Source organism: Meleagris gallopavo, chromosome 1, assembly GCF_905368555.1.
Source record: "Meleagris gallopavo chromosome 1, MGAL_WU_HG_1.1, whole genome shotgun sequence".
NCBI lineage: Eukaryota > Metazoa > Chordata > Aves > Galliformes > Phasianidae > Meleagris > Meleagris gallopavo.
In genome coordinates this window covers 154,611,660-154,638,375 of record NC_139404.1, presented here as the reverse complement: position 1 = coordinate 154,638,375, position 26,716 = coordinate 154,611,660, and the positions used below count along the sequence as shown (strand labels likewise).

General features: G+C 33.3%; 1 protein-coding gene across 6 annotated transcripts in view; it reads right to left on the bottom strand.

Moving 5' to 3' along the window:
- DACH1 (dachshund family transcription factor 1) overlaps positions 1-26,716 on the bottom strand; it is a 361,366-nt gene that overhangs the window by 209,584 nt on the left and 125,066 nt on the right. The gene's annotated exons all lie outside the window — the stretch shown is intronic.

Here is a 26,716-nt window from a genome sequence, read left to right as displayed (position 1 = left end):
CAATACATATCTAATGTGTGAAAAGGTCTTGCAATTTCTTTATTTTTTGTCATTTAAAAGATAAGTCAAGTTATCATTTAACCCTTATTCTTTTTAAAGTGAAAATCTCACTAAGTCACCTTCTTTAAATATACTACTTTATGCCAGAAACAAATCAGAATTTTTTTGTAAGATATTGTTAAGCAACTGCTGCCATAGCAGCTTACTTCTGTCCAGCATGGGAAAATAAAGGACTTCAGGTTTAAACACTCCCTGTCTGTTAAATGCTCTCATACACAACTTTCCATCTCCTGGATTCTGTAAGTAGAATACAAATTAGATACAGATTACAATAACAATACTTATTACCCACTTACATGCAAATATGTATCTGCTACATATAATGCATATCCAAAGGCTCTCATTCCTATGTATAGACCATAACAGGGTACTATTGCAATACCCTGTACATGCTTATTTAGGGGACATTTGGATGACTTCACAAAAAAGATGATATGATATGCACTTGTAAGAAATCAGTGTTAACCTACAGTTTGCCATACATTTGGCATTCTCCATTTATTCCAAAAGGGGAAGAAAAAAAAAAGACTGTGGAAGGTTTGGCTCCTTATGTCCTTGCACTAGCAAAGCTCTTATGAAGGATAATGGATTTTTAGCTATACTGGAAGTACAGAAGGAGGTAGATTATGAAATACCTGCATTTTCTGTGCATATTACTTACCCACATATTTGGAAATACCTCTCTTTTTGCAACTTCTATCTTTAATAAACCAAAAACAATCAAAGTATAGGACATTCTCTTGGAGTTTAATGACTCAAGGTATTGAGTCATTAACCTTAACTGATCATTAATTCCCAACTTAATGTCCTGAGCTGAGGTCATTATCAAAATTATAAGCTCGATAATTTCTTTGATTGATTTGAGTTATTTCATTTTCCTTAATACAAACAAAATCATAACATGTTCACAACTACAAGAAAAAACAGTTGTCGAAAAATAATATTGTCTTATTGCAGCTCAGAGAACCAAATTTAGTGTCTTCATCTCCTTTGAAATTTCCTTGGTAATTTACAATAAAAACAAACATACCATGAATGTACATAAAACTGATGAAAATTATAGATAAAAATGACTTGATTAAATGAAATGTTTCTAATATATTCAAACACACACATACAAAAATTCTACTATTTAAGAAAACTTTAATGGCTTACTTTAAATATCTATGATAATGCACTGTTCTCAAATCAGAGTTACGATGTGAGTACAGAAGGGTGGGATAACAGCATACAAAACAAAAGCGGAGTGATAGGTATAGTGTACCAACAGTTCCCAAGTCTTTAAAAACTTCACTTCTGCAAAGATTCTCTAAATTAGTGCTTACTGCCAAATAGTCACAATAAAGACAGAATTATTTTGTCTTAGGATGCAATTTTTGCAAATGCACACAAGAGGACTAATGCCCTTTATAAAGTCTATGAGAAAACACTTGCAAACTGATCTGGTAAGCGAAGGTCAGAAGCAAACCATAGGTAAATTTCTGAAATATCAAAGGCAAAATTCTTCCTTAGGTCACCTCTTCCATCAGGTCAGCTGTTACTCCCTACACAAAACGCTTTTGTGTACTCAAAGGCATAAATGATCCCAGTAACATAATTTTACACTGTGATTTATCACAAACTTTATCAAATAAATATTTTCAAGAAGTTCTGAACTTCAAATTCCAATCCAATTAACAATATTTAAATATAAATTCAGGCAAGTGAACTGCTTTTGACCTCACGCAATGAAGTGACAAAACAGCAACTCTAGTTTACTACAAGAAAAAGACTTTCCTCTGTTTATAAAATGTTCATTACAACCAGGCGGAAAAAAACAAATGTAATATTTTTTTTAGTCCAGAAGATCTCATTTAGATTAACAGCAAACTATGTAATATGGAATTACAATGAGTAAAGCTCTGACTGGTTACACTTAGTACACACCCACTGTCCACAGTAAATAATTAAATAACAATATTTGTCTCGATCTGTTTTTTATATTACATACTTGTTTCATTAGTGCAATTCCTAAACTGAAATACCAACATTTTACAAGATCTGTTTTAAAAATGTAAGTAGTAAGAATTGCAAGAGTTTTTTATAAATCACTACCAAAACTGAAAAAAAAGCATTAAAATTTCTTTTCTTAAAAAACCTGATTCCAGATTGAAAACTTGCTGGTTGTTTTGAAGCTCATTATCATTTTTATATCCGTATTATGAACCATTAAAAAAAAAAAAATTAGAAGTATACCAAATGAGTTTAAGTATCGCAAACAGAATAATAAAAATAACTTACTGACATACTGACATTCATAGAATCACAGAACAATTACAGTTGGATAAGACCTCTAAAATCATCTAATCCACACACTGTCCCACCACCACCATACTCGTTAAACCATGTCCCCATGTGCCACATCTACACATTTCCTGAACGTCTCCAGGAATAGTGACTTCACCAGTTCCTGGGGCAGACTGTTCTAATGCATTACCACTCTTTCTGAGAAGAATTTTTTCCTAATAACTAACTTTTCTAAACTTCCAAACTTTCTAAATACAAGTTCACTTTCATTCCAAGGTAAGAAACCTTCTTCCAACTACTCACATTCGTACTTCTTCTCAAAATCAGAAAATTTGCAAGGTATGAGCTTATTTTTTATGCAAATAACATAATAAAATGTCAGAGCAACATAAACCATTTTTTCCAGCTGACTTCAGTGAGATACAAAAAATGTCAATTAAAAATTTTTGATAATCCTCCTTTAGCCCTTCCAAAACTAGATTAATCACCTAAGCTTATATATATATTTTAAAGATACTGTAAGAGTTTGGTTCGTATCTGAATAAAACCTGTAGACTGTAATACTGGTTGTTCTAAAAATAGGCTTAAGATAATGATGAATACACCAGTGGGTAAACTACTAAAAGCCAAATCATTTTGATTCTAAAGATGACAACATCGCCAAAAGAAGCCAACATATAACAATATCAAGGGTAACAGTACTAGGTACTGTGGAGTCCTTTGGGAACCTTGCAGGATGACAGTATAAGAAACAGACCTGGAAGTCATAGATATTCTTCCTTCTTTCTGTTTCATTATTTGAGGATAAAATTTGAGAGGGCAGAACAATTCAACAAAACTTCACAGAAGCTACAATGATTAACTGCTTAAAGAGCTGAGAAAAAGCTATGGGGGAAGTTATCAGTTCCTTTTCTATCTTTCTGCTTTTATAAATCTAAATATTTAAGCTAGATTTTTTTCTCTTTAAAATTTAAATTTTCATTCATGAGAGTTCTTTAAGTATGCCTGAATATTACTAACATAATACTCAGTTTTGAAGTGATGCACCTAAACACATTTAGCTCTCTCAAAAGTTGTGTGCTTTATATAGGCTTATGTAAGCTTTATATCCACATTTTCAGTCTTTTTCACAGCTTGAAAGATATTCCCACAGGCAGTTGAGTTTTATGTTTGTAGACAATCGTCACAATTTACATTTCCAATATACCATTATGTGACAGGAGACCTGAAAGTGCGCACTGGTGAATCTTGAAACTCTCAAAAGGAGAAAGAATGATTTCCCTTTTGCATCAGCTAATTAGATATTCAGAGCTCCTTCCAGAATCACTGCAAATAAATCCTTTTTTTTTTTCTTTTTTTTCTTTTTTTTTTCAGATCTGTAATTCATCCCTTTATCTTTCACAAGCACTTCAAACAATACTATGGCTCTAATATTTTCATCTTTGAAAGTAAGATTATACATGTTTTTTCTACTGTGACTGGCATAAAAGTTATAAAACATGACAAGAAACTGAGGATGTTGTCCAAAAATACAAGTTCTCTGAAGGGAGAATAGTTCTTTTTTCAGTCTTCTGATCAATGTATATCATTCATAAATCTTTCCTGTGTTACTGAATCTAGACAACAACAGATGGTGGAATTAAATAAAAAAAAATAGAAGAAACTGTGGTTATTATCAGATAAAATGTTGTGCTTTGATTGCACTTATAAAAGTTTTATACACCTCCAATTGTATTATCAAACTACAAGCTTGCTCCCAGAAATAATTTTGATAGTGCAAAACAAAAGCAGATATAATCAGCAGAAAATGTGATCTAGCACAATCATATGGAAAGAGGTGAAGGGAGAATAGGAATGGCAGTCTTTAAAGTAAGCAGATTTTTCATTCTGCACTTCTTACTATCTGCCAGAAGACAGCTATTGGCTTAGAATTTAAGGGTCTCACTCCTGAAAGACACACAGACCTCCCACTGATTTCTATTAGAAGTATGAGCACAAAGAAAAGTATTGGCTCAAAAACAGCTTAAATACTTCATGAGTAGAACATACATCTCGGAGCACTACCATTTTATAGATGACTGACTGCATGACAAAACACATATTATAAAAGAAAAAGCAACACAGTAGACATAATGCTGTGATTAGATCTTCATCTTTCCAATGTCCTGATGTTGAGGAATAATTGCTCAAATATAACTCTAGATGAAAAAAAAATTGTTCTTCTTTGTTGTTATTGTTCTTGTTGCTGTTATTGTTTTTGAAAGCATGAAGTATCCCTAAAGAGGACAGCATCTCCAACCAGAAAGCAAATAGCCTTTCTAGACAAAAATAATAAATTTCAGAGGTAGTTTTCTACATTTAGGGCCACAGCTTTATTTTTAACCTTGTCTGTGCAGAGAAATATTGTCCTCATTTGAAACTGAGCAAACATGATGCAGTGAAGCTGCCACTGGTCAGGCAGTTTTATAATCAGTAATACTGAGGTGGGGGTGCTACATCCGGGAGGTGATAGGCAGTAAATGTGCAACAAGCATTTGGCATATTTATTTTATGTATTTTTTATGTTCTTAGAACTGCTTAGAATAGCTTTGAATATCAATATCAATTTCAGCTATATCAGCGTTTATACATCTCATTTAGGTACATATTGAAAATCTAGGCTTCATTTCTCAGTTGTTCCACTTTCCTTCGGTGGTTCAGAGCCAGCAGACTGACACAGAATGTTTGACCTCAGAGAAGTTAGTTCAATGAAATTTAGGTGAACAGCCAGTGTAAGTGGTTATTGTGTGCTCACAATATGACAACCACTGCAATAGGACTGAGGATGTCACAGCCTGAGGGTACTGGCTGACTTGATGCAAAGACAGGGATAAACCTGCAACAATCTGTAACCAAAGACAGGAGACATTTCCTCCACAATATACAAGGTTCTCTGTTATTGCTATACCTTCCATGCTGCTCTCAGTGTCATACATACGCACTAATACGACTTGAGCCAAAGGCGTATCAGTTCTGAAAAATAAGGTCTGGGAAGATCGACTAAACAAACATTTTATGTAAGTTAATTCCTTTGGTTGAAAACTCTTGTTAAGGTAACCTTCATAATCATTTCTAATGACTGAACTAGCATTTTAAAGGAAAAAAAAACGATACCAAACATTGATCTAAACCCCATACTTTACTATTTTAAAAGTTCCCCCATTCCACTCCCACTTGGGAAAAAAGCAAAACAATATAAGTCTGAGATGGGGCATATATCTACTTTGGCTGTTAAGAAAACAAACATTAGAAATCACACCATGTCCTTTCTACACGCTGCAGTCATATGAAATAAAACACTCGCTGCAATTACCTTAAATTTATTTTTCTTCTCACAGTCAAAGAGAAAATGTTCTCACACAATAATTAATGCTGAACCCACGATATATTAGAAAGATTTACTGAGACAGAAAACAATGTTGATAAAAACAAATAAAGAGATTTGTTTTAAAATCTTCACAAAGGAGTACACAAATTATATTCAAAATAATTAGACTGTGTGATTAGACTGAGTAGTGGAGAAAGCATCCTGACAGAATGTGACTATATTTCAGAAACCAAACACTCTATTGTTGTTTTAAAACCAAAATGGCTCAAAATGGATATTTGATCAAAAATGCAGCACAGCTTACGAGTACAATAGACAGGAAATATGTTGCTCTCCAAAGCCATGTATTACAGCAATACTTATTTCAGTAATACTGGTTAGTACTAGAATACTACACTTTTCAATAGTTAGAGAAAACCTTGTTGAATTAATTCTTTTCCTAATAGAAAAGTCATGTACCTATCACGACACTTCCATTTTCCTTAACACTGCACCTAAATCACTGTGCATTTTGGCCAGGCCAGGAATATTTTTTATATGAGAGTCCAAGATACAAGGTGAGAGTGCAAGAAAATATATGACAACATCACCTGTCAGCTCTCACATGATGCTAAAAGTCACATTCCAAACACAGCAGAAGAAACGAAGAAAAAAATTCTTCTTTACTGACTTTACTTGAATACATGAATGACCCAAAGGGCAAGAAAGGAAATAAAACCATTTAGATATCTGAGTGTTACTGGAGTAAATCACAGTATCAGATTTGAATACAGCTGTAACTGTACATAAGTTCAAAAAATTACTGCAATATAACTGTTCTCTTAATGAAATTGAGATCTGTAATTCATCTATTGAAAGGAGAAAAACAGATAAAAAATTAATCTAATTCTGTAGGGTGGAAAATTTATGATGTCAGAAGTAAGTTAATCCAAATAGTTCACCGTTTCATCTAATTAGCTGAAACGCTAGATCTGCCTGAATGTTCTTAAAACATTTAAGTATGTTGGCTCTGACGGTTGTGCAATAACTGTGAAACACAAGCTTCTGATGATGGCAGCCCTACAATCCAGAGTATGAAATAAGTCTGAATGAATAATGAAATTCAATTATTAAACAAAACTCACATACAAATTGAAATCATATTGATATATTTTTAAGTAATAAGAACACTGCATTAGAAAAAGTAGTCAGACAACAAGAATTAAATCACAGTGCTATAGATCCTGAGAAAGGAATTTAGAGATAGTCAATAGTAGCAAGAAAAAAAACTGCATAACTGGATTTATTTCCCCTATTAACACTGATATCTTTTCAGAAGAATCCATGCAACTGCAAAAAAAAAAAAAAAAAAAAAAAAGCATACAACAAGCAGTGTTCTGAAATACATGCTTCCCACAAGTGCTCTTTCTGTCAAGTTATAACAGATGACTTTCCTATTTCGCTCAGCCTTACTGCATAAACCACACCCATAATTTACATGTGCAAGCTAAATGATTTCTTCTAACAGTGTTATTCACCCACATGAAATCCCAAGCTCTAACAAATGCAAAGACTATTTTTTCTTCAAGTATTTTCACCTTTTATTAGCATTTTAATTCTATAAATATCCCTTCAAAAAAAACATCGAGAACGTACATCAGAAGAATCTCAAGCACTGAGCTAGCAGGCCAGAAAGGCAAGTTTGATACATTATGGAGCTAGGTAAAAGAATTTTAAGCTTTCATCTAAAAAAAAAAAAAAGTTGCTGAGATGATCCTTTATGTGAAGCAAGTGTAACTGATGTGGTTATGTCTGTTAGAGTCTGCAGATGGCCTGAAACAATGATTTAAATGTATGAACTTTAGTTGGAATCAACAGACCTGCTTCAAGGCTTGTTTTTTAACCATCTGCATTCATCTCTGTCTATAACTTGCACATGTAATTACAAATTTGTGAACATAAATCAGATAATTGCATGTACAAATAACCAATTAGACTCAAAGCACAACAGCACATTTCTCTTTCGATCCCATATATGTAGCACATATACATAATTTAAGTACTTTCATTTAAGAATTTTTTGTTGCTTATGAAACTAATATCTGATTTATTTTCCAGTAGGAAATACCTGACAGCTACTGCTATTTTGAGTTCTGTGAAATGAGAAGAACAGAAACAACAAGAAAAAACACCTATATAGTAAACAAAACCATCACAGCTCAAGGAGTCACAGAACTGGGGTTCTTTACCGCTTGCAGTAAGGATACATAAACATTTCCATATTGATTGAAGTTCATATAAGAAAGAATAAAAATATTGTACTACTCATTGTGTTTTGTGAAAATACTGTTTCTCCTGACAATCTGCTAATTAATATGCTATTCTTATCCATAACAGTTGATAATGGAGCTCTATCATATAAGTGTATCCACTGTAATATCTGAATGCATTCATCACTTAATTGGCCACAATTCTTCGTGCAAAACGCTGAAACAAGTGAACTGTCACCTTTTTAATGAAGCTGCCTATATCTTAAACCCCTTGCCCTTTAAAAAACTATTTATACTCAAAATGAAAAATTTTATTCTGGTTTCTGCCAGAGACTGTGGTTAATGTTCATTGCCCTTTATTCACCTTATTTTTAATTCTGAAAACCCACACTCATTAACTGTACACTTCCAAGGAATTGCTGGAATCACCTAAACAGAAGCTTAGAAGTGACATTTATTGTAAATTTGAGAGGTACAGTTATGATATGGAATACTGAAAAGACTATTAGTCTGCACAGCTGTAAGTGTGATGTGATAGATTAAGAGTAACATTATATCACCCACTACAAACAAAAAAAATTAAACATTTAAATAAAGCATTACGTAGTTGTATCTACCTATAGAGACAAATGTACTAGATGAGTGCCGAACATTATAATGACAAGCCTCCTTGATCAGACGAAGGGTCAGAGTGAGGTATTAATGATGGGTAGCACTGTATAAGTAACTGGTGAAATGAATATACTTTTTTGAGTGCACTTGAGTAAACACTGACCTTAAAACATTCAGTACAATCCCAATCACCAATACATACACAGGAGGTGTCAGAGAGCTGGTTAACCTTGCAGGTACACTTTAATTAGTAAATGCTTATTTCTCTCCTTATACATTACTTCCATAAAACAAAAAATACGGACACAAAGGATCCAGGAAAAATCCCCAATCTGTATACTCAAACTCCAAAATCTCCAGTTTGTGAAATCAGGATCCCAAATATATTTATTGTTCCAGTCTTCTAAGTCTAAATGTAGCCTTTATGTTCTATTACAGATTACAGAAAAGTACATTTTTATTTTATTCTTCTAGTGGAAAGCAAGGAACAATCACCAAATCTCACCTCCTACTTTGCAGAAGCATCGAGAACCATATGAAGGCTAGCACAATTTTCCCTACTGAGCAACAGTAAGGAAGTGGTGGAGTCACTGCCCTGGGGTTGTTCAAGAAATGTAGGGAAGTGTCACTGAGGGACATGGGCATGGTGGGATTGGGTTGATAATTGGACTAGATATCTTAGAAGTCTTTCCTAACCTTAATGATTCTGTGATTGAAGCAACTTAGAAAACAGAGAATACCTAAGACTCTCAAGTTCTAAAATTGTTTTTAAAAAATAAAAATAAAAAAACAGTACTACCATGTCAAGTGGAAATATTAAAATGATCCAACCAAAGATACCTGTATTTATTATCCTTTCAACAATTTGAAAATCATACAGAGCACTACTCTTAAGCTACAATCAGATGATATCTTAAAATATATCACCATAACCCCTTAGGGCTTGTAGATACGTTATTTATGGGTCTGAAATACAAGTACTGCTCAAAGCTGCCTCATAACTATCTTAGGAGAACCATGTGAAATAAGCCTGTTACTAATGTGCTATTCTAGGGCAGCACGGAGAAGTTAACGCTCATCTCTGTCAAGTAGTATAAGTACTGTGCTTGTGATAACAGAGATGACAATGCATCAACTACCACTAAGATATTGTTGTTATTATTTCTTTGTATTCTGGTATTTCAACTTGTGTGAAGTTTCATACAGTACAGTTACATAGGAAGATATCAAAACACCTATTTTTATAGAACAACTTAAAATAGTTTATTTTAATACGCAATTAAACAAGCCTAATCATGGATCTGCCCTGTATTCACTTTGTAATTGGAAAACTTAAACTGCATTAGCATCCCATTTCCAAAACACATTCTAAGACAGTAGACTTCGAAACGAAATTACTGCTGTATGAAAAGATCTAAGTGTGTTCCTCAAAAACATCTTACGTTTGCAAAAATAAAGAAACCCCAAATTGAAAGACTGAGTTCATCATGTAAGCCAAATGCTTATAAATGCATTCTGGGTGATGAATTCTGCTTGAGACACTTCTATTTCGTTTTTCCTATTATGAACCATGCATCTTCAAGAGAGTGGGATAGCATGGTAATACACCTATGTCAGAAATTCATAAAAGAGTTTCACATAGGAGTGTGACTTCCAAGATGGTCAAAGCAGCAGAAGAGACTCATAATATTATCTCAGCAGGAGCCTATTCTATAGCTCTCCAGTAAATATATCCATACAATATTTGATTGGTATGCTCTGCACCTGGAACAACTCCAGATACAAAGAACTATCTTTTAGTTCTCTCCATATTGACTGTACTGCCTCTTCAAATCCTGACTGAGCATTTTATAATGAAATAAAAATTCATCACAATAATTAAAAATACATTTTCTCTCCATGTCCAGAGTCAAATAAGCAAGAATTTAAACAGGTGACAATTCACAACTGCACTTTTACTCTTCATATTGTCTAGTTTTCTGAAAGCTTCAATTAGCTTCAAAACTTAAGTACCCCAGTTTGTGTTTCATTTTCTTACAAAGAAAAATTTACTTTTTAATCACTGTATCTTTGCTTACTTGCAGAAAAAAAGCTCTAAAAATGTTACATCATATGCAAAATTTGGATGAACAATCATCCAAAATCATCCAATAAAATAATCCAAAAGTTCTTTTCTCTTGATTCTATTCTGGCTGATGACCTTTGGATGTCAAAGGTTGGAAACACTGATTAAATTAAAAGGGACATTTTCAGCAATCGTAGTATTTTTCTCCAATAAGGTATCTGATTGCTTGAGATTTTGTTGCTTTGCCGTTTCAAGATTCACTCAGCCCTAAAAATAGTAACAAATGAAGAACACACTGTTTGACCAAATCACATCTTCCCATCTTCCTTGTGGATAAGTAGTTCTGGCAGAACTGCACAGTATTTTTTTGTGGAAACTGATCAAGTTCGTATGAAAAAAAAAAAAAAGAAAAAAAAAAAGATCAGAAGACTATCTTTCATTCAGAATAAGAATCAAATTAGACATTAACCTGTTCAGAATCTGGTTATATGCTAGGTTGAAAGTCAGTGACATCTCCAAGACATTACAGCCTTCTGATACAAAAGCACGTGCAAATTTGAACTGAACAGTGACTTTATGCAGTTTTCTAAAAAGTTAAACAATATTTGAGGAACAGAGTACTTAAATAAAACAGCAAACTAGAAGTGTGTCACAAGCAATTATCCTCCATTAATTTTTCTTGACTTGGTATCAGATATATTCCGTTTTAATAGAACTGAATGCAGTGGAAAGTATAATTTTTCCAGTATTTTGTTTTTTTTTTCATTATATTCTCATTTAAAACTGGTAACAGTTTTACAATTTTTAAGCAGTAGATTCCAAGTATAGAGACACAGATATGCAAAAGTCCAGCAAGTGAACAAATAATCTGTTCCAATTTATCAATTTATTCAATAACTTAAGAAAAAAATATAAGACACACCTTAGACTCCTGGGTATAAGAAATATAGTCCTCACAAAAGCTTACAGTCTGCTCTTCCAGCAGACCACACGGTGTGGAAGACTCCAATGAAGGGACAGCAAATGCTGTACTCTCACAGATGGAAGTCTCTAGAATGACAGTCCCAAGGCATTAAGTGTTACGAGCCTGAATCACCTTAAAGCAGAGGAGACAATCCAAGACTTCATCATCATTAGCAAACTCTGCTTGCCATCATCTCCTCCACGAAGTAGAGAACAGTATGTAGATAGGTAAGCTTTAACTTCTGTGATCCTGCCACCAAATACTAACCGGTGAAATAAGACTATCTGCAGTCTCACCATCATGACACTACTGTATCTCCAAGGCTGACCATTATACACTCTACATACACAAACATATACATAAATGAATGAGTATTTGACTGTCTAGTGTGCATTTATGAAAACTGCAGACCCCACAGGTGGTAAGTGGGGCACAGCAACATTAACACTGTCATTTAAGTAATAAGATGAGCATCACAGTCAATTTAAAAAGAAAAAACAGATATCATTTGCTAATGCATATCAATCCTAGAAGTGTAGTCAAGGACAAACAGGGTAATATAGTTTACTAAGTATTCATTTGCACTCCAATAAACTGACCTAATTCTCACATTTGTCAGACAAATATTTTCTCTCCTCTTTTCTATTTTTTTTTTTATTTTTATTTTTACATTACTTCTAAGACTCAGATGTCAACAGGTCAATAGCAATGGAAGACTGAGATGACTTTTTCAAATGACCACCAACCTCTTATAAATCTCTTTGCATAGACAGACTCCAAGAGTGTGTGCCTTGCACCATCATCTTAGAAGATTAATGACACATACTAAGTCAACAATGTTATCTGCATGTTCCCCAAAGATCTTAAATCAAAATACACATTCATCCTGTACCAGCTTAGCATATGTGAAATTTCCTTTTCTTAATGAGAAAACATTTCAAGATGAATAGAGGCAGGCAACTCTGTAACGTAAGAAAGATACGCTCGCCTCTGTAAGCTAGTTTCCGTAAGTCAGTCTTGAATGTCATTATCTCTTTGACTCCTGTAATAATCAGATCTACAAGCAGCTTCACTTATCTAAAAAATGGCTTTTGGAAATCATATATAAAGGCCCTTATAAATATAAATATAAATATAAACTTTGTATTGTTGAATACAAAGTTTAGTCAGGTTTCTTGAAATCTTTCCATTTTGTTTGTACAAATGCTTGTACAACATTTTGGCTTAGTGAATTTTTTTGTATTGATACAGGTAGCAAATTTAACTCTATGCTGCAACTATTAAAAGCTCTACCTTTCTGAATGAAGTATTCTGTTACAGAATTAATATTCTTAAATAGTCCACACGCAGAACATACTCATGCTGTGGAAATTCATTTATCCTTTCTGTTTTTTCTTATATATACAATCACCATGTTAATCAAAAGATTTAAACACTTTCACAGCGGTACCTTATAAATGGTTTACAGCCTTGCCATAAATGTTAAACACACAGGATGACACTGAAGATCACACTTTTTCATTAAAATGTTTATTTATTTTACAACCACAATAAAAATAAAATGCTTCAATAGCAGGTTGTATTTTAAAGAAAAAGGAAATACACTTATTTCAATAACAGGCTAATTGTGAGTTAATTAAACTGAAATTATGTAAACAAAAATCAGAATTATAACAGACAGTACGAAGTCTTAATTTTTCTCTTGACCTAGTAACAAATTTGAACACTAACAGTTAGGGAGATCAAATTAAATGAATACAAACATTTTGTTTAATGATATCAGCAGTCAATGTAGAACATCTGTGTTTTACTTCTAAAATGATCAAAAAATATTCTTTTGTTTACATTACAGATAATCATGAGGTTTGTATTTCTGTGTTCAATTTAAGAGGAAAAAAGATCATAGTACCTCCAGGGCCCAAGGAAGCAATATGTTACAAATGCAGGATTTCTCCTTTTTTTTCTGTTTTGTAACCATGGTAAAACAATAGAAATGAACTTTCCCTGAACCTTTCTCCTTTAATGGCCTGGGTCCATGTTGACCCAGCAGTACACGCTGGAACCTGATACTATCAAACTGACTGCTGCTAAAGCAATCAGATTCAAGAGAAACTATACACGGTGCACTGTAATACTAATTTCAGCATCCCACAAAGCCAGTGCAGAGGCAAGCTATTAAAGTATTCTATTGTTTAAATGTGAGATTAATTCAATAGCTTAAATGCACCCAAAAACATTGAACTAAATGGCAGACTCTACAGTTATATTGTTATTCTTTCATAATTGTAATATTGTACGAAAGTGAAATTGCAGATAAGGTTCTACCTTCCCCTGTCCAATTAAAAAAAAAAAAAAAAAAAAGAAGCAAGAAAAAAAACACACCACTGGATGAATTATTAGTAAACATTATTTGAGCCATTACAGGTTCACATGATCCCACATTTGAATGAGGCATGTAATTAAGTTATCAGAACTTCGTTCTAAGTGCTTGAAAGAAGGAGAGCATGATAACCACATTTTTAAGGCTAGAATAACAGGGGTTTTGTTTTGTTTTGTTTTTTTGTTTTTTTTTTACGGAGGACTTCAGGCAACCAATATATGAAGGCATAATTGATTAACTCCACTAATTAAGATATTTGTTATTCTTGCAATCCCATCATGATAAATAATTTATTAGATGCGGCACCATTTCCCATCAGTTCTGAAAAGACTGTGGTAATACTTCAAACTCTTATTCTTTGGAAGTTGAACAGCTTACTTCTAGACATAAGTGTCCAGGCAAAGAGTAAGAAGTAAAATACAATTTAAAGTCATGAAGAAGCCAATCTTTAAACAGGAGATATTTAATTACAACAGGTTCTAGTTATTTCAGAAAATTTTTAACAGATGTTGATTAAAAGAAAAAAAAAAAGGACAAGAAGAATGAGAGGAATATTAATCTAAAGAGCCCAAAACTTCCAGAAGTAAGGTAAGTATTCAGTCAAACTTAATTATTTATGCTTTTTCACTGGAAAGACCTTCCAAGATCTGCTCATCCCTTTCTTTTTTAAATTATCTACTTTAAGCTAACAGAAGTCACCTTCTGAATGTGTTCATAGCTACAGTAACTTTAGTCTCTATAGAAACCGTACAAAACCCTAGTGTGCTATTGGGCAGCTACATTTTTGTTTGTTCATATTTCCTTTAATACAGCTACAGTAGAAAGAGAAGCAGTCACTCATAGTCTAATGTCTAGACTACCTATCCAGAATGAGAAAGACCTCCTCAATACCAGCAAAGGTGTAAAACTCCTTTTTCTTAAAAGAAAAACTAATCATCATCCTGTAGGCAGGACAGTATAATTTTCTTTATCTATTTTACTTAGATTGTGAAGAGGAGATTCAAAGATCTACTAAACTACAAGGTGAGGACAAGAATAAATGTAACATTAGTAAGAATATTCATCTGGGAGTAGGACTGTTGGCTGTACTCTCCAGATTTTTGTTTATATGCAAATTTTATTTAAGAACAGATCAGTACTCAACTTTTTCTCCTTAAAGGTGAATGTCCCCATTATCATGACGTAGACTCATGCTCCCTTATGTATCCTATCCAAGAAATGTTCCATTTTTTACTACGTACCTGAATAACTTGAATAAAGATGGATAGTGTCCTAACCTAATGAAAATGCAGCCTCTTTGTGCTATTGATCTTCTTGCTGATGAACTTCCTGCATCTTCTCAGATATATAACCTTACTGCTAGCCAGGAGGTTCCCTGAAAGTCTGCAAAAGTACTCTGACCACTAAGCTGTTGCAGTGGGGGAGGAGGGAGTCCATATCACCACCTGATACTTCTCTTTCTTGAACTGTTTTCTTGAAGAAAGTGGTCACCACTTTACTTAGACTGCAGACACTCAGTAAATATGCTCTGATCGCATACTTTCACAATAATTAGGCACAGGAACTTAATTATTTTTGGATTACAATCAAGTTTACTAAATGAGTACTGAGCAGAAGTAAAATGCAAATTCTAGCCAAAAACTGGATTATACTTGATCAAATTTCGTCAAGAAACAGTGTTTAAACTTATGCTGGCTTACAGCAACATCAGCAAAACCATTACTGAAAACACTGAAGACAAATGAGACTAAAACTGTTGTGCTCCTCTACTTTGATGTTTACAAGAATTTTCTTCTAACAGTCACTATGTACACAGGCAATGCTGTATGTGCAGGGTACAATATAAAATAGCCAAATGAACCCAAATTTGGTATTTTACTAGAGCTGTATAAGTGATAGGTAATAGTATCTTCAGCAGTACTAATATCTTTACCAGTACTATCTTTTTTCAGGGTCATGTTGGAACTTCTCAGATAATTGTCCTTTAGAACAACCTCTGGTCTATGTGTGTTTGGAAAGCATCTAGCACAATTTGATGGTAACACAAACAAAATTATTATGTCATTGAATACACAAGTTTTAAAGAGGAAATGAAGACAGTTTATGGAGAAAGAACTGAGAAGAGATGCATTGTAAAATGTGCCCAGTGACTATTAAATTGGAAGATCGCTGTTTCTTTGCAGTTTTCCAGTCTTTGCCTACAACTCTATTCATCCAAGCCTGCTTTAGCACATTTTTTCAAGATGCTCCCTTTTCCAACTTTCTGCAGAAACTGTCAGCTGGTTTGACTGATTTTGACAATTCACCTCTAGTTCCAGCCAGCCAACTTGAACTTATCTCATCCACCTCTTCTGAGTCAATTACTTCTGAAAATTGGCTACTGCAGTGGCTGTACCATGTGGCAAGTGAGACACTTCCACGTGGTGGAGGCAGTGAGCAAAGAGAGGAATCGAAAACGCACAGAAGCACAAACTCAGGAAGGTGAAAGAGCCTTTTTATTGTAGCATGAAACAAAGGTTGTGAGGAATATATTAGAATCTCCACTGCCTTCTTTTGGAATTGAAGTAAAATTGCTTAACACCTTTCCAGCATCATTACTGTGCCACTACTGACAACAGCAGGTTTTTCCTCATAATCAAACAAAAATCTCCCTTTGATTTTTCTGGAAATTGTATCACAGCCATGATAGCTCAAAGAAGCAATCGCCAACTTACCTCTGCAAAAAAAGCTTTCAACTTGCAAGACTTTGGTCAGTACCTCTACCTCTTAAATTAGAACAGAACTGAGCAAAATTCAGTATTTTTTCTTCCCATGCTAGGGAAAAAATAAGGACTTTCCGTAAATCGGAGAACAGCAGGATGAGAAACAAAAAGAAGCTAAGTAGAAGTAAAAAAGACCAATCCTCATGCAGAGGAAAAGACAAGGATCTAGAAGAGAACGTTTCTTGCTACTGAGACATCTCACTCATACAAAATGACTGAAGGTGTAAAGTATCAGTTACAGATTAAATCTGCTACTGGCACATTAGTCTGCATGTACAGGATGCTACAAAACCTTGACCAAAACATGAAGAGTCTGATCACTGTGTTGCTGCTCCTTAAATGCAGATCAAACCATGCTGACAAATGGGGAAAGACAGATATTCCTACATGTCTCTGCTTCCCAAAACACTAGTGAATCAGACAAGATGTGCATGCAAAATAACTGTTTTATTAAAATATTACTTGCAACTCAATCAGATGCAATTTAAGAATTATATCTCAAAATACAGCCTTGCACGTTAAAAACATGCAGGGAACAAATAAACTATTACTACAACCTACAGATTTTACTATTAATTTCCTTACACTTCGTGTTTATGTTTAGAAGTAACTACGTGAATATTAAAATAATTTTTAATTAATTCAATAATCAAATTAAATAGCATATAATATTCTGCAAACTACTACTATCTTTCACCAGATTACATGATCTACATGTATTTTGGTCAAAACCAAATTTTTGTATGCATCTTAGTACATTTTGAAGAACAGGAAACATGAAAATATGAAAAACAAAAACAGGAACAGAATATGGAAGCTATTATTACTCCAGATACTTTGCAGATATAAACTTATTATCCTAGCATATTCGAATTAGCAAATAACCTAAAAACTAATACTTATGAGTATGAAGAAACAATTGGTACAAAAAGAGTAGAAAATATTAATTGAACCACATGGAACTTCAGCTCACCAAAAACTATTTAAGAAATTTATTTAACAACAGTGTCAATCAAATAACCTAAAATATTAAGTCGTCATTGCCCTTTTAAATCCTTTCAACTAGAATTCCCTAATTGTTCTCTCACTTTATCTCACTGTACCAGTAAGTAAATAAATTAACAAAATAGCTTTTATCGCACAGAATAACCTTTTAACTGAAGGATTATCTCTGGTTTATTTTTCATTTCTTTCTCTGCAGATAGCAGTTCATGCCTCATTGATTAGTTTGCTGAGGTGGTGACCAGAAATGAAAACAAGGTCTCTCAGATATTGCCAAGACCTGTAAATATATGTATAAAAAAAAGCACCAAAGCTAATACATGTTATGCTTACAGCATACAGTTTCTAAGACACTGAGAGTCTATGGTCAGAAGTGGTTCATTTCTTCCAATCAGTCCATGCCAGGATGCAGCTCCACAGAGCAATTCTAAAATGTCAGCTGTGTGGTTTGGTTTTGGTTTGCTTCTAGTTTGCACCTTCATACCATTTCTCTTTTTGCTTTATCATGAAGCTATAACTTCTAAAATCTGTCATTCCTTGATGATTAGTTGTATTATTATAGAGTACTGTTTCAAAACAGGATTTTGTAAAACTTTCTACAGTAAATCATTTTGAAAATTGAGTATTATTCTTGAAAATTTATAAACACTGCCTCCAGTAATTGATTTGATTTATTGTTGTTGTTATTTTGAACTTTACTCTTTAGAAGAAAACTTTAGTTTCATGGAAAGAGCTACGTGTATCAAAGTCCTCAATCCTCATTTCAGGTTTCATTCCTTAGTTAAAGGTATCATGATTTCAAATACAGTAAGAATTTCCCTGTCCTGCTTTTAGTCTGAGACTAAGACATAGACTTTACTCTGCCTGCAGAGCCTATCTGTATCACCAGCCTCTATCACTGACTGTGATGATAGCTTCTGTGGTACGAAAAGTTGAATTTATCACCATAGTTCTCCCTAAATCAAAAGAATAAATTTTAAATTAAAAACAAAACAAAACAAAAAAAAAGATATTATATGTTACCAATTTAGTGTCATTACCAATGTGGCTGGTTTCAAAACATAAATACAGAAAAAATATGTACATAATAAACATGTATTAGAAGGATCAAGGTGTCAGGGAAGAAATAAGGGGGACCATGCGTATGCTGAAATGCTTTGAGGACTGTTGAACAACCTCTATAAACAGCCACCTAGTTCTCCTGCCATTTAATGCAAGTGAAATTTTACTACCGTCTTCTGGAGGAATAGAGATAAGAGTCACACAAGGTAGGTCAGTCATTTCTTAATATGCAAATTTCATTGACATACTGATGTACTGTGTTGGACAGTGACGTATTTATACATTTCTAAAGGGGCAAGTCTGTGCCTTTCACGGTTGCTTTTTTTCAGGCTTCTTCAGGTAAAATAAAAATGAGGAAAATTTAGCATGCTCTGAATATTAGCATACTCTGAAAGTTTTAACCTAACCCCAAAAAATGAAGATAATGCAATGTTAATTTTCTTCAGACCTTCCTTACCTCAACCTTGCTGTATTCATAAACAGATTAAAAGATAACAATTTGCATACAAGATTTACATGGACTTCTCCAGCATGTGAACAACTGATTTCAGACAAGTGCTATACACAGAACAGCATTTCAGGTAAAAGGATCTGTCACTATGGCAAGCAGCGTAGTTCATTCATTTTCAACATTGGCACAACATGACAACTCAAGAATAACAGGAAAGAATTTTTTAATGCCCTTGAAGAAAACATCAAGCATTTGTTCTGTTTTAACATTAATTAAACTAAATCTGATAACATCCTTTAATTACACAGCACACACTACTTTTCACACGAAGTATCCTCTTAGTAAAAAAAGAAGGCCATCATTTAAGAAATTGCTTAATCATGTGCATAAATTCCTTTATAGTTAGGACAGAATATCTCTCACTAAAAGTGCCCAGGTTTTAATGTTGATTTAAGAGCCCATTTTTAACTGTACAGTTGAAAGGGTGAATCTCAGAAGTATTGTCCATAAAATCAAAGAATCGTAGAATCACACAACCATAGAATTGCTCAGGTTGGAAAAAAGCTTAAGGATCATCAAGTCCAACCACAACCTAACCATACTGCCCTAGCTCTAACAACCGTCTGCTAAATCATGTCCCTGAACACCACATCCAAACAGATTTTAAACACATAAATCACCTTCACCTATTTCTTATTAAAATAAAAACCCAGTAAATTAAAGAAATAATCAGATTATCACAACTTGTGAACTTATCAGGTTCTGGTGAGCTGATAATAAACACAATAATTTATCTGTGCATTTGTCCATTAGTATGCAGTAATGAAATTTTACTATTTTAAGATAATAATGGAAATTTCATAAAGAGTTATAATTTTTTCCTATAAATTTTATCTTTAAAAAAAATTAAAGTTGGAAAATGTAATTAAGAACAGAAATTATTGCTAATTTTTAAAAACTATTATTCCTTTTTCTACCTGTGATGAGCAGTTACAGATCTAGCCTCAGAGACAAGGATAAACATATTTGATTAATTAGAAGACTACTAAAGAAAACATAAATGTTAAAAATCAAGAAAACACTATTTAAAATACACATATATCCCATATTTTTTCTAAATAAGCATGAATTAATATTTTCTGGCTAAACTTATTTACAAAAATATTTTGAAATAATATCTAACAAAGAATAAAATTACATGGATGTCAACCTACTTTATTTATGCTTAAGTATATTATGTTCATAAATAATTTATATTTTCTTAGCTATTTTTACTGACACTAATTCTAATTCAAATTAAATTAACATGTCAAAATCTTAAAGTTTGTAGTATTTATTCCACGACCCTGATTGCATGATGGCAGAACATGCTATTGCAAAACTATGACAAGTCTCTAGATTCTGAAGTATTTCATATTATCATAGTTTCATTTCTTCTCTTCTTTAAAATATCAGAATACTTAAGAAGATGTCCACAAGAAAATACTTAAATGGGAAAATACTTTTATTTCTATCTTATAACACTTTTATTTCTGTCTTATTAGATGAAGTAATAATTTTCATGGCATCCATCTGCTCAAAACTTAATATCAGAGAGATGTTAATACAGATATGCCCATAAAAGCTCTAGGAACTGATAAAACAGGAAATAAATTTCTTAACTCTTTAATTTTTAGCAGTCTCCAATCCATCAAATCTGAGTACAATTTTATTTTAAAGAAATTGAAGAAGTATTAATTTTGAACCCTTAGAATACTGCATTGTTTAAGTTTTCCATGTTATGGACTAGATAGTGTCTCTATTTTAATGAATTATGAGCCCTTTGCCTGTTAAGTTGTCCTTGATCTAAAGATTATGCTGCTGCTAAAGGTACATTATACAAATGTCTATATTCAGTCATCTTTTGTCAATGCTTTACCATCCATTTAAAAGATCAAGATCAACATAAAGGTAATAAAATGATACATAATAGCAGACAGTTATGTTCTCTGTACTTTACTTATCAGTTCTAACTAAGATGTCTTTATCAAAAGGTTCATTTTCATGCAGTAGTGAGTTTATATCAATCAGTTATCCCTTACACCTGTCAGAACGTTCCTACACCCAGATAAATGTAACTGTTATCAGATATTGGTAGAAGGATAATGTAAAACTGCTTTATGAAAACTATTCTTTATTACTGTTCCACAGATGTTTCCTGTTATAAATATCCTACATTGTAATAAACAATACTAATGACATTATGAGAATAAAAAACTAAAGTCACCTCAAGAAACAGCCCTCCAATGCCAGAAGGAAATTTATCATTACTGTCAGTATCTTGTAGTATATACAGAAAGTACCACATATGCAAAGCACCAAATGCATTTTTCATACATTTTTCAAAACAATAAAGGCAACTCATGAAAAAAAAAAAAAAATGCAGTTATCATGGCTGAATTGATTAAATGGACCTGAGTGAGCTATATTATACCAATAATTCAAGAGTAAAGTTCCCCATTAACCAGAAGGTTTCCATTTAAAAACTAAGGGCACAATATCTTAATTTATAATTGCATAGGATAGCTTTCTCTAATGTATCAATCCAATCAAAATAAATCTGCACCTAACCAAGATGGTACTTAAACATATATTTTCTTGTGAAAACTTGGTAGAACGGATGTAGGTAAAATAAAACCATCATGATCCTACAACACAACTTGCATATCAGAAGGGAAGATAAATACCACATTTGTACTCCAGTCAATTGAAGCCTAAGTACTGATAAACTACAAAGGGAAGCATTTGTTTTACTAATTCTGGTAATAAATGTGCTTTTCCAGAATTCTGGAATCAAACTCTTTCTTCATAGAGTAAACATCTGGATTCACAATTTTATACAAAATCTGGCTGACCACATTCTGTCATATGGATATAAAATAAAAAATGGGTCTTTCTACTCTATTTTTACTCGTTGTGAGGCAATGACTGTAAAAGAACAGTGTATAAATCTCGTATCAAATTCTTAATGAGTTAATTAATATGGCAGTAGGTTGAAGGAAGTCTCTGACCCAATACTTGAGAGAGAGAAATTTAGAAAACAGTTAAGTATATAGGAACAAGGAATAGTTGAGGTAAGCAGTACTACACTTTAATTTTGCACTGAAATATTCTGGATACAGATTTTCTTTTAAATTCCTTCTGCTCAATTACAAGAAGTCTGAAATACTGTGTTTCATTTCATTGCAACTCTATTTATAGGTATCATTGAATAGATGCCCTCCAAGGTTTTATAAATTTTTTAAGTGAATCATAGCAGGTATCCCTATATTGCCTACAGCAGCAGCAGTACAGTGAGAAAAATTTGCTGTCTTTTGACAATGGCAGTTGCATAGCGATTCCCAGACTTTAGTCTGCTCTGCACTAAAGTTATAGATCTTCCATTTAAAGTGAATTCCAAAATAAAATTTTGATATTGATATCACAGGAAAAAAGAGTTATTTTAGTAAATGACAATCCATGATGTCTTGCAACTGCAAATATACCAAAATATAGAAAGTAAGCAAAACTGTTAAAACTTTCGATCTTTATGCTCCTTCTCCTTTGTTTGAAAGAGGTCAAGAACTTTCTTCTGCTCAGATATGTACTATTATCTTTGGGATCTGCCAGCTATTCCCATGACTCATACATTTCAGAGCTGTTGCCAAGCATACTGGGTGCCAACCAAGTCCTATATGATCTAGACAAGTTAAGAGCTGTTAAAAACACCAAACTGCATGTATAATTACTACATTTTGATTATTCAACAAATGTTTCAAACTTTCTGACCTAACACTTAAGCATATTTGCCATTTGTCTCAGCATTACTGAAGACAAAGCCATATTATCAAGCCCTCACAAACCTTTCAATTCAGTGCAGCAACTGATCACACCAAAAGTGCCAGTCTCCATTTTAACTATCACCTGAAATTGCTAGAAGAGAATTGCTTAAAAAAAATAATTTTTTTACAATTTCACAGGACCAGGGTATTTTATTTTCCTATTTAGATCTACTTGTCCTGCAGTATGAATTTAGTTTATATTACTGTTCATTGGCACATAGTTGCAGCTTATTATTAATATTTAAAGGAAATAAAAATCAGGTTCACTGGCAGGTGGTTTTGTTTTTTTTTAATATGTTTTTGCACTCTAGTTGTTTTGATTATACTTGGCACCCATTTGTGAAATATTCAATGTAGCAATAAGATCTAGTAATTCTACTTTTACTCATGGGTGTATCTGCATTGACTAAATAGCTGGAAGTCTGTACATCTAGTACGAGATGCATCAGGTCTGTAGTCAGTGAGTTCCTTACTTAATAAAACTGTGCATGAAGACCAGCTTTTCCCTCATTTTTATCACATATGTGCTTGTGGACTGGTGGAACAAAAGAGTGCACATGAAAAGTTGCATAACATTTGAGAAGGGGTGACTACATTGTGACTGCATTAATCAAGTTTGTTCAGGGTCCTTCAATATTTTCAACACCGTTTGGTACTGGTATTGAGCTTTGATAATAATAATAATAATAATAATAATAATAATAATAATATAATGGGGAGTTTTACAATTCAAACATCAATTAAAAATGCTAACTTGGCATTAAGTAATAAAGGAAAATAATACTGAATAGACACTGGCACTGAAAGAACAGTAAGGCAGCACATCACAGCTAATTACGAGAATGAAGTCCCAAAATTATTACCAGGGTATCTTTTGCAAAGCCAAAGAAAAGAACTCAGACAACATTATTTTAAGAAAGATGTATACAAACACGGTTCATTGAAATGTATATTGATGACTTAAATAAAATACAACTTGAATCATCTACTTCATTCTTTCCCAAAACTGAAATCCATATGGAAATAAAGACAAAGAACACTAGGAGCTAACTATGAAAATACATTACCACTGAAGAGACTTCAGGTACTAAATAACAGACATCCAAAAATTGTTATAACATCCTTGTACTTCTTTTAATTTCAAGGTTCTTCTACAATTTCTATTAAGAAATAGATCTAATGGACCATCACTGCTAACAACTATTCAAGAAGATTTCTGTTAAATGTTTAAAATGCAACTGTTACATTAATTCACTTTATTTTGGATTTGTTTATTATAAAAGCAACTCCCCTGTCCGCTATGATCAGATTATTAGGAGTCTTAACACTTTACTACACATAGTATCACCTATAATAACTTTTTAAAATCCTTTGCATGCAATGAGTATGTTGGAGGTTGTCAGTATTATTGTATGCAAGAACACATTCCTTGTTTGTAATCCCATCAAGGCAAAATCAGAAATTAAATCAAAAAACTTAGTACCATTTTAGGTTACTGTTAGATAGCTGAAGACCTCAAGAAAATTCTCCCTTTGTCTTCTGTTCTCAATTTAACAGACTTGGCTCTCATCAACCTACATAGGTCGTGTGTTCTGATTCCTGACTAGCTTGGAGACCTCTATTACATCCACTCCAATAAACGCATATAGAGGGCACAAAAATCGACTCAGCATTCCAGATGTGGTCTCACCAGCACTGAAAAGAAGGAAGGAATTAGTTATCTGGATCTGCTGGCTCTACTCTTGTCATCCCAGTATCTCTACCATTATCTTAACTGCAACTCATTTTTGCAGCTGACGGCAGTTCTCAGGTGTTTCCTCTGTGAAATCTCTCTACTGACAAGATGGAGCTTTACTTCCTGCCTGGAAAAAATGATCACCAATGCTGTTTTATTTCTTTTGACAGAGAATACATCTTGAAAGGATCTACATATGAGGAGAGGGCTGAAATTTGTCCCTGTCATGTAAATTTGTCCAGGAGGTAAAGAGGTTCAGACGCGTGATCTAGAGACTGAAGGAACTCAAGAAGTGCAGAGACCATTCTTCTCTCTCCAGAGTAGACTCAGCAGAGGAGTTTTACTATTGTGACCCTGGATAATCTGCTGGTTCCTCATTTCCTGCAAACTGAAGTGGGAATTTTTTTCCCATAATTCCAGTTGACTGAAAGCTAATCTGAGTCAGAACTGACCTCATTTTGACTGTACTGGTAAATAAACTTGGCTGGACAGCCAAACGGTACACCATGGCTAAAACTAGATTCTTTTCTAAACCACATCAGGCTAACATCATGATGCTTGTGCAAACCCCCACTCTGGTGAGCTTAGGAGTATATATGCAGCCATTTAAACTCAGTTTGTGGAATGAATCTAGTCATGCGGAATTGGCACTGTGCAGAGGACATCAATTCAAATTCATAAATGCTGAAAGACAAATCAAGATCTGTAAAAATGTCCTTTTCAAGGAGATCTTATAATTACTTCTCAGAATTACAACAGATATATTAAACTTGCTTCTTCTCACAACACAGAATTTATGCTTTGCAGATAATCCATAAAAAATTGCACTTAAACAATTTGTTACAAACTTTGTGCAGGTTTTCTTGACAAGACTCCATGCAAATTGTAGCATACAGTTGAGATGAGAATTATAGTTTGCTAAATATGATTACAGAGATATTTTACCTTGTGGAACCCTATCTGGACATCATAATTGTGGATTCAAATAGTCTGTCTTTTGTTTTGCTTTTATTAATTATTTCTATTTCTACAGTCAACGTGAATGTTCATATTCAGAACAGAAGGAATATGTAAGTAAAATCTGTGTGCAAGAAATAAAATAGAATATGCATGTATTTGACTTCCAGATTAAAAGTTCTCATATGAATCTCCGTAACTTCCACAGGAAAATATGTAGTTATAGATAGATAAATAAACAGACAGAGACAAAACAAAAATTTAGATACAAAGAGATATGTATCTACATATAGGAAGAAATTAGAGCCTTGAGGAGCTCAGCTATGTTATTTGCTTCAAGTTTCTCTACTGTTAATTCTACTTCATATGTATTCACAAATAACAGCAACCTCAATCTGCAATAACAAATTCCACATAGAAGTTTAGACTTTTTTTTTTAGGGCACTCTATCACTTGTATTTCATACATGGAAGTTACTAGCTAGAATGCAGTCTCTAGGCAAATAACAATAAGTAACCACTCAAAGCTCATTTGTAAGCCCAGCCTAATTGATATTATAAATGTCTATACTGTAAACAGAAAGACATGTCTGAAATAGCTCATGCAGGCTGTGTAACACTGACATTGCTGAATCAAATGCACTTCCTCTACCTAGCTCTTTTCTATGAGCATAGCTTCATGATTTTCCCTCACTTGTGCTAGTTCATCAACTAATTAACTATTACCCATATGGGGTTGTTATTAGATCACCTTATTAAAGTTCTTCATGGAGATAAAGGAAAGGGATTCATACATCCTTCTGTTGACACAGTCACCATTTGTAGTTTGTAAAAAGAATATGTCAGCATTCAGATTAAATAATTGAAAAAAGATTTATTCTGACACCTGTCTTTCAAACACAAAA